The sequence below is a fragment of the Aethalodelphis obliquidens genome, unplaced genomic scaffold (assembly GCF_003676395.1).
Source record: "Aethalodelphis obliquidens isolate GAN/ISIS:26980383/991018 unplaced genomic scaffold, ASM367639v1 scaffold12, whole genome shotgun sequence".
NCBI lineage: Eukaryota > Metazoa > Chordata > Mammalia > Artiodactyla > Delphinidae > Aethalodelphis > Aethalodelphis obliquidens.
In genome coordinates, this window is record NW_020837956.1 from 39,820,087 (window position 1) to 39,829,967 (window position 9,881).

At 44.5% G+C, this 9,881-nt stretch overlaps 1 long non-coding RNA gene across 1 annotated transcript; it reads right to left on the bottom strand.

Annotated features, from left to right (window-relative positions):
- Positions 1 to 3,571: 3,571 nt before the first annotated feature.
- Positions 3,572 to 9,372, bottom strand: LOC113624160 (uncharacterized). Its single transcript, XR_003434250.1, has 3 exons — positions 9,363 to 9,372; positions 7,792 to 7,797; positions 3,572 to 3,741 (listed from the first exon to the last, which is right to left on the bottom strand). It is a non-coding gene; the product is annotated as an uncharacterized LOC113624160 (long non-coding RNA).
- Between the last annotated feature and the right edge of the window lie 509 nt (positions 9,373 to 9,881).

The window sequence follows — 9,881 nt, forward strand, 5'->3', positions numbered from 1 at the left end:
GCTGCTCTGCGGCATGTGGGATCCTCCCGAACCGGGACACAAACCCGTGTCCCCTGCATTGGCAGGCGGACTCTCAACCACTGTGCCACCAGGGAAGCCCTCCAAAGGTTTTTGATTGGCTTTTCCTATTAAATAAAGTGCTGTGGTCGATGGTTGTCAGCATAGTGAATAATCACAATCACCCAGGCACACATCCTTCAGCAGTTCGGTAAGTCATTCATCACCCTCTCAGTTATAAACCAAACTCCACCCTCTCTTTTCCCTGGGGGTTTAACTCTATGTAATAAAAGAGAGACATGGTATTCCTCAGCTCATTCATTCATTCCACAAATGCTTGTTAAGAACTTCAAAGTCACAAGGGCAACAAAAAATATAACAGCCATAGAAAGTGTAAAAGAAGTAACACAGGGCTTCCCTGGTGGCGCAGTGGTTGAGAGTCCACCTGCCAATTCAGGGGACACGGGTTCGTGCCCCGGTTCGGGAGGATCCCACATGCCGCGGAGCGGCTGGGCCCGTGAGCTGTGGCCGCTGAGCCTGCGCGTCCGGAGCCTGTGCTCCGCAACGGGAGAGGCCACAACAGTGAGAAGCCCACGTACCGCAAAAAAAAAAAAAAGAAGTAACACAGTCACAAGAGCTCGATTACTGATTAGGGCATGGGGACTGGTGGAGTGCCCTAACGCACAGGCTCTTGACCTGAGAAGTCAGAGAGTTAGATGCTGGTCCTGACCCCTTGATTACCTGTGCTGCCTGGTTGTTTCTGGGAGCGTGTTTTAGGACACGACAAACATTTAAATTGTTGACTTTTCTTTAAGGAGATTGCTCTCCACAATATGGGTGGGTTTTATCTAATTAGGTAAAAGCCTTGAGAAAACAAAAAGATGGTTTACCCCCACGTGAGGGGAGTTCTGCCCCAGAGCGTCCTCAGGCTTCAGCTGCAGCCTAGCTCTTCGCTGTCTCCAGCCTGCTGGTCTAACCCCTCAGGTGTTTTTGGACTTGCCAAGACCCCACAACGACCTGAACCGATACCTCAGGATACATTTCTTTATACACACACATTCCATTCGTTCTGTTTCTCTGGAGAATCCTGACTAATGCACCTTCTAATCCAGATGCTTGGTAAGAGTAACTCTGTAAGGGAAATTTGATAAAGGCCAAAGCAGTACTAAGATGCATCCACGGCATCCCTGTAATTCTTTGAGGTGTCCAGTTTGTTACTCTCCCAGACCACTGTCTGGGCCAGCTGAGCAACTTCCTCTGGCACAGCTTCCACACAGGAACCACCTCTGGCCAGGCTGAGTCCTGGAAGGGCTCTGACTGTCACTCAGTGGGTTTCCCGGGCCTGGACACTTTTTCAGGTGCTTTCTACTTTCAGAGTTCCCACCAACCTTGGACTTGAGCATGAACCATCTGTCCTTGGTTCTTCTTTAGCCACCTTCCTCCCTGGTTCAGGTCTGGTCTAGCCAATGGGTAGCAGCCTCCCATTGCAACTAAACTTGGTTTCCATTCTTCTTTCTCTCTGAAGTATACAAACCCCACCGCTCAGCATTGAATTAGCACGATAAGTCATTCAAGTGTACAGTACCATATCCTCCTGTTCTTCCCATCGCATTTATGTATCTCCATCAGCGTTTCAACTCTGTGAAGTCTTTCATCAACAGTCTCCTGTAACCGGGAGATAATCATTCCCCTTACATTACACAGGGGCTAGTTGCTTGTTTTTTCTTTTAATTTTTAAATCTGTTCCCTGCAATTATGTGGGAAATGTCCTGTTTTTGTTTTATCCTTTGTTATCTCTTGCAGAACACCTCCACCTTCTGTTTTATTTTGTATGTTAAAACATACAACAAACCGTAGGTCCCAACCTGGATTTTGTTCCTTTTCTTCTCTCTCCTTTGGTACCCAGTCCCAAGGCTTTGTATCTTTGGAGGCCAGTTTTAGTGCCAGTTAATTTACGTCAGCAGGCCTCACAGAGCTCTGCAAATGTTAGTGAAGCAAGTGAACACCCTTATGAAGGGAGGATTTTGGTCCTCACGTCACAGGTAAAAATCCAAACCCACAAAGTCTGAGTGACATTGACACCTGCCCACCATTTGAGAACCGCCATCGTTCTCATTGCTGTGCATCACTTTCCAGAAGACAAAACGGACTGAGAGGTTAGGACAGTGTTGAACTATGTAAATACTCAGTCTGCTCATTATTAACAGGCCTATAAGGTTTCCCATTTTTCTTTTTTTCTTTTTTTTTGTTAGAGAAGATATTCGCCATGTGTTTCTTCTTTAGGTCTTTTTTTTTTTTTAATTTACTTATTTATTTTTATATTTATTTTTGGCTGTGTTGGGTCTTCATTTCTGTGTGAGGGCTTCCTCCACTTGTGGCAAGCGGGGGCCACTCTTCGTCGCGGTGCACGGGCCTCTCACTATCTCGGCTTCTCTTGTTGTGGAGCACAGGCTCCAGACGCGCAGGCTCAGTAGTTGTGGCTCACGGGCTTAGTTGCTCTGTGGCACGTGGGATCCTCCCAGACCAGGGCTCGAACCCGTGTCCCCTGCGTTGGCAGGCAGGTTTTCTTTATTTTCTCACCACACGCCTCATAGTCACTCAATGAGCAAGCGATGAAAAATCAAGGTGTGGCAAGACAAGGGTGTGTTTAGTCTCCTTATTTGGTCCTCAGACACTGACTTGGGGCAAAGTAAGTTTTGTTTTGTGTGATTCTCTCTCTGATTTAGGGCCATGGGTCTCAGAAGCTGGTCTGCGGCCCCTCAGCCTTGGAATCAGCTGGATACAGTGATTAAAAATATAGTTTCTAGGTCTCATTTCAAGAACACTGAATGGATATTTTGGGCAGTGGGCCCAGAAGTCTGTAATTTTGATTGTGTGACTTTGACATTTGTTTGGAATGTTTGAAAATCAGGTTTGTGTTTCATAAAACGTTATGTTATCTGTATTAGTGCTATAATATGTTTATGTTTCCGCAGTTAAAGAAGTTTGTCAACTGAAATAACAATAAAAATGTTTTAAAGAATTATATCAAACTTGAATTTGACTAATTATTAGAGAAATGCAAATCAAAACTACGATGAGGTATCACCTCATACTGGTCAGAATGGCTGTTATCAAATACTCTACAAATAATAAATGCTGGAGAGGGTGTGGAGAAAAGGGAACCCTCCTACACTGTTGATGCTAATGTAAATTGGTACAGCTGCTATGGAGAACAGTATGGAGGTTCCTTAAAAAACTAAAAATAGAGCTACCATATAATCCAGCAATCCCACTCCTGGGCATATATGAGGAAAAGACAAAATATCTTATTCAAAAAGATACATGTACCCCAATGTTCACAGCAGCACTATTTACAATAGCCAAGACATGGAAGCAACCTGTGTCCAGCGACAGGTGAATGGATAAAGAAGATGTGGTACATATATACAATGGAATATTACTCAGCCATAAAAAGGAACAAAATAATGCCATTTGCAGCAACAGGGATGGACCTAGAGATTATCATACTAAGTGAAGTAAAACTTAGTATGAGATACAGAAAGACAAGTATCATATGATATCACATGTGGAATCTAAAAAACTGATACAAATGAACTTATTGACAAAATAGAAATAGACTCACAGACATAGAAAACAAACTTATGGTTACCAAAGAGGAAAAGAGGGGAAGGGACAAATTGGGAATTGGGGATTAACAGACACTCACTACTAGATATAAAATAAATAAACAACAAAGACCTACTACATATCAGTGGGGACTCTACTCAATACACTGTAATAACCTATAATGGAAAATAATCTAAAAAAGTACATATATATATCTGAATCACTCTGCTGTACACCTGAAACTAACACAACATTGTAAATCAACTATACTTCAATTTAAAAAAAGACAAAAAACAAAAAAAACTTGAGTTTGGGGATTGACTAATCTGTAAACTATTTGCTTCTCCCCTTCCCCATTATGAAGTGCAACACAGACCATCCCCCAAACAACAGAACAAAACACCGAGCTGAGGGCCCTTTAGTTTGGACCATTGGGTGTTTAAAGTGTCAGGTAGGGCTTGTTTCTCTAGCTTCCAAGGGTCACAGATTATCTAGCTGGATTCCTTATTCCTTCCTTTATAGGACCTGCAGGTTCTGAAAGCGTGAGTCTATACCAATGCCTCCAAACAGGCCCTCTGAGGGTAAATAAATAGTGGCTGTTTGTATTATTTGTTAGACCCAAAGGGAACCTCAAATATGATCTAGTTCATTCACCAGTTTATGTGTGAAGAAACAGAGAAGCAAAGCAACTTACCTAAGACTGCACAGCTGAACTGGGGACTGGACAGAACTGGAAGCCAGTTCCCTGCTTCTTCATCCAGTGACCCTAGTAGTAGAGCATGCCATCTCTTCTCTATTCCAGAACAGAAGCCTCTAATCTTGTCACATCCTACAATCCTAGCTGTTAAATTTTTTGAGCATCACCCCCAATATATGTATTATTTCCAAATTATATATGTGTGCCACTGTCAGTCCAATCAGTAAATGCTATGAAAGGATAACCTCTTCATTTTTGTAAGCTAGAAATTAATATAAATAAAGCATGACTATTTTTCCCCATCATCCCTCAGAGGATGCCGCGCGATTCCAAGGATGCTAAGCAACCACTCTTGGAGACCACTGCATCAGGACCAGAACACAACTTCTCAAGGCAAAGTGGCACATGCAGTCCTTCAAGAGCTCGCACGAGTGATTTCTAACTGATCATGGCTGGCCTACTAGAGTTTGGAGACCATGGGACTATTTAAAAAATACAGTATAACAAAGAATCATTTCTAACTCTTATTCTTTGCCTTCTTATGTGATTCTTTGACAAACACAAAGCTGAGAACTGCTTTTTACGTGTAGCCCGTGTCACCCACGGAGCAATCCAAGGTGACCACCGGTTCCCAGCACGGCCCTGCTAGTTGGCTAATTATGAATTACTGTGATAACAATGAGATTTAGTCTCACTATTTAAATGGCTTCTCTACTGTGCTTTTAAGAGGTCTCATCTATTACACGTGGGAATGACGTCCTTCAAGTGTGTCGTAGCAGGAAGCTCTGGCTGAGAGCACAGCTCCAGAAGGCCTCTCCCGAAATATCAGTAAACTGCCCTACGTCATCTTCTCCGTGAAGGAGAACAGGGAGAAAGTCACGGTGGCCAATCTCCTTTCTCCCCTAGAGCTGAGCAGGCTTCTGTTCTGACACCTGCTGACTCACACAGGGGACTCTTCTCCACTCACAAGGGTTTGCCACCCGCCATGTTCCCCCCAGAACCCTGGCACAGAGCTTTCCAATCCAGCTTTCACTTCTGAGTTGTTCCTTCAGCCCACATTTTAGTAAGCTTCCTTCAGGCTTCAGTGCCAGGGTCTGGGGACACGGGCCCCAACAAGGCAGAAGGGTCCCTGTCTTAGCAGGATGACAGCCTGAGGCAGTCCCTGTGATTTACTGAGCTTTCTCTGAGCCTACGACCCCATTTAGTCCTGACAACCACGTGTACGCTTGAGCTCAGCTGTAGCACCCAGACGAAAGGGAAGCACAGGACGCTTTGGTACCCGCTCCAGGGATGCACAGCGGAAAGACTGGAAACTGGGCTCTCCAGGCTGCACAGCGGGGGCTCCTGTGGACGCGCTTAGTCCCTTCCACCCCCGGTTCTACTTTGAAGGGGGGTGAGCATGTGGAACTTACCTTCCAGATGGAACATTGAGGGAAAGGGCTGCAGACGCTTGGCCAGGCCCTTCACCCCGGACCAACTCTTCACTTCAAGGACCTTTCTCTAGATGTTTCTCCAACAACTAAAATATTAAATGTCCCCAAGAGTGTCCCTGATCTCCCTCTTTCCACTTCCATTAAAGTCACACCAACCAAGCGAAAAATCAGATTTACAGACTCTACCATTTCTTTTTTCCTGGCTCCTTTTTCTTTCCCTTAATCCAAACGCAACAAAGTTCCTTTGATTCCTCTCACTCGTGTCCATCCTCCAGCTCCCTCCCCCTCGGAGGTCACCTCCACTCCGCTAGCTGCTCCCCCTCAACTCAGGGTCCCTGGCCGCTGCGGCATCCCCGGGTCGTCGCCAGCTTTGCAGAGGTGACTGGCCATCTTGTCCGCCCAGCATCCTTCACCCCGAGGTCTCTCCTGTGCACCTTGCTTTGCTTCTGGCTACACTTACTCGGAAAGGCTTTCTCTCTACCCCTCACCCAAGCCCCTCAGCTCCTGTGAGACGCAGCCCAAAGGCCCTTCTTAACGAGTGTTTGCAGCCAGTGTCGTCTGTTCACGTCTCTGGATTATACAGACTTGGACTGAAAGGCAGGCTCGTAGCCGCTTCTTCCCAGGCCTCTCCTCTTGGTCTCACGGCAGTGTTCTATTTTGCCTCTGGCTTGTGTGCTCCCCCGAAGCAAAAGCCCTTTATTTGCACTAACTTCTGCTAGCTCTTGGACCAAAAGTACTTTTTTTTTTTTTTGCGGTACGCGGGCCTCTCACTGACGTGGCCTCTCCCGTTGCGGAGCACAGTCTCCGGACGCGCAGGCTCAGTGGCCACGGCTCACGGGACCAGCCGCTCCGCGGCATGGGGGATCTTCCCGGACCGGGGCACGAACCCGCGTGCCCTGCATCGGCAGGCGGACTCTCAACCACTGCGCCACCAGGGAAGCCCCCAAACTACTTTTTGATTTATAAAACACTAGCAAGTGAAAAGGGTTTAGGCAAAAGTGATTCTTCTAGAACATTCTGGTCTGATTTAAAATGATGTTGAGTATAGAAATATTTAAGACAAGATTTCATACTTCCCAGCTTTATTAAATAGGTCATAAATGGACGCAATTTAAACATTTTTTAATGACTCAGCAACACTGTGATAAACACTGATTTTTGTAATGTGATAGAACAGTGACACACTCAGAATCACCTGAGTCAAGCTGTTTAACCTCACACAAAATGACCCCAGAGTTTTGAGCTATTTGTTTTTTATAGTTTCCTTATTAATCTGTCTTCTCCTTCTCTCCCTCCCCCTCCCCCCTCCTTATCCCCCTCCCTCACCGCTGCTTCTTTAGGTCCTGCATTCACTCCTCTAAACTTGTGGCTTTTGACATTCTATGAGTTAGAAAATCAAAAATTTACCTATGAGGGACAAAGTAGGAATGAATAGTATTTGAGGACCCCTTTTCTGAGATGCCATCAACTAAGTCAAATGAACCCTAATCTAATGTGACAGTGAGGAAGATTGTGCCTGAGGGACCAGGCACCTAGAAGAGCTGTTTCCTGGCAAATGGGTCACTACACACTTGAGAGATGAAGATGAATGAGGGACATTGTGTCATCCTGAAGCTCTACAAATGTGAGGCAGTTCTCAAACACATCTTTGATATAAATGTTTCTTAAAAATGAATCTAAACTTTTGGTGGGTAAATCCAATGTCCTGTATGACTGTGGAAATGCTTGACATTTCTGTCTTTCCCTCGTTACCATTTTTTAAAACTTTTTTTCCCACTTTTATGCATTTTACTAAACTCTATTTTCCAATGTTTAACACACTATCCTCATTCTTTGGCTATTTAAGCTGTTTTTAGTTGTTCTCCCTGGGTTAAAAGAAACACAGATCTACTCAAATAATGCCAAGGAAATGGGGTCCAGTGCGGTTTGGGTTTGGCCACATTTAGGATAAAATCTGAGGAACAGCCTCTCACTCCAGCATGAGCTGTGGTTGGCAATGATTGGCTGCTGGTCAAGGACTCCGGAATTCCTTTCCCCTCTGCTTCAGGCTCACACCTGTGGCTCCAGCCATCACGTCTATATCCCAAATGCAAGGAAGGAGCATTTGCAGAGGGGCACGTGTCCACTCTTCCCTGCAGAGGCGTTTTCCTGGAGGTCTCACTGAGCAAGGCTGACTAACAGCTCCCTGCTCAGGACCGTGTCACAGGTCACCTCTCTGCAAGGGAAGCCACCTTTCTGACTGGTCATATTGTGATTCAGGCCAAAGTGAGTTTTTTAGGAAAGAAAAAATGGCCAAACAACTATTGGGTAGGCTGCCAGTGGCTGCTGATTTACTTGGTAAACCCCACTGAACTGGGGCCAGAAAGCCACCAGGGATCCCCCCTCCACGGACACTGGGATTCCCTCGTTCAGGAGTTCCAAGATTCTCCCTCATGATTTCTCTGCTTCCCATTTCTGTTTCCCAGGTTTTCCATTTGTTTTTGACCTCCTTTCAGCCTGTAATACCTACTCCAGCTCTAAGAGCCCCTCACGACCTCCCTACCCAAATCCTGCAGAGAACTAGGCCAATCTGTATGTTTTTCAAGTCCAAATCTGGGAAGGAGGAGTCTGATTATTAGTTCAGCTTAGCTCTTCATAGAGACCAAATGAATTCCGGGTTCGAAGCATGCCTGTCATCCATGAGCCATCCTTTTTTTTGTTGGTTTTATTTGTTTGTTTTTGGGCCACACCGCCATGTGGCTTGTGGGATCTTAGTTCCCTGACCAGGGATCAAACCTGGGCCCTCGGCAGTGGAAGTGGAGTCCTAACCATTGGACCGCCAGGGAAGTCCCCATGAACTGTCCTTTAGTTTGGGGGCCACTAGGCCTAATTAGCCCCAGTCAGGGGCACCAGGCAGAACGCAGTCCTTTAGTCCAGCTGAAAAAGGGAGTATGCTAAACCTGGCAGAATGGGCCACAAATGATTGGCACCTATGGTATGCAAACTCAAGCTAAGTACACTGGTGATTATTTCACAGAAAGAGAAATCGAAAGGGTCAATCTTATCGCTCCTAATTTTTTTCAGATCTACTCAATGTGCTACCTATGATGATGAGATCCATCTTTCTGTCTGATCATAGAAGAAACAGTCTGTAGCTCTGCAATTCAGTCCTAGCAGAGGACAAAACAGAAAGTGGTAGAGAGCTCTCCTGCCGTGGCCTTCTTCCATGCCACTACTCTCAAAAGATCAAAGTGCGTCCCATTTTTAATGAAGTCATATGTGCTTTACCCAGTGTCAAAATCAGGATTTTGTCACCAGCTACACATATCGTAAAAGTAGTTACTTTCAGGTAGAACCAGTCTATCTTCCAACAAGAATATTATCATCCATCCTTTTGTCCAGGTATACTATTTTCACTGCCCTTTATAGATAAGCCAGCACTGGGGTAGGGTACATCACCTCTTCCTTTCACTCCCAGATTTCCTGGGAGAAAAGCAAAGTCAAACTTTTCACATTTTATGTTTTCTTACCAGTGATATTTTAGCCATAGATGTCTCTTCAATAAATTTAACCACTGAATTAAAAAAAAAAATGTTTTTCTGCTTTTCTGAAGCCCACATCATTGAAAGGCAAGGAGTGTAACAAACAGCACAGGGAGTCCCAATGAGGAGTTTGAAACACATTCAGGGTCCTTTAGTGTTAATTGCAAGGAATGTTTTATGCCAGGTGTAATTTACTCAGGGTCTATTTTTTGTTTCTTTTAAAATATAAATCAAAATAAAATTCTACTGAAGTGAAAGACATCCTAAGATATTCATGAATGAAGCAAAAACATCGACTATATTATATCGATATAATGTGTTGCCATAGATAGATAGCTCTGTTACTCGTCCTTTGGTTCATAGTGAAAATTCGTACAACTAAGAGCCTATGGGTGGTTGTGTTAATTGTGCGCCTGGAGATTTGTTACAACACAAACGTTTCTACAAAAGCAAATTTAATATACAACAAACACTCACCATGTAAACACATCGTTTTAAAAATCTGATAATAATTCCAAGGATCACTTACAGGCTTCCATAAAAGTATTTTATATCAAGAATCTCAATACAGAACGATTTCTATGTCAAAATACATTTACACTGTAAATTGTTATAGAAAAAAAA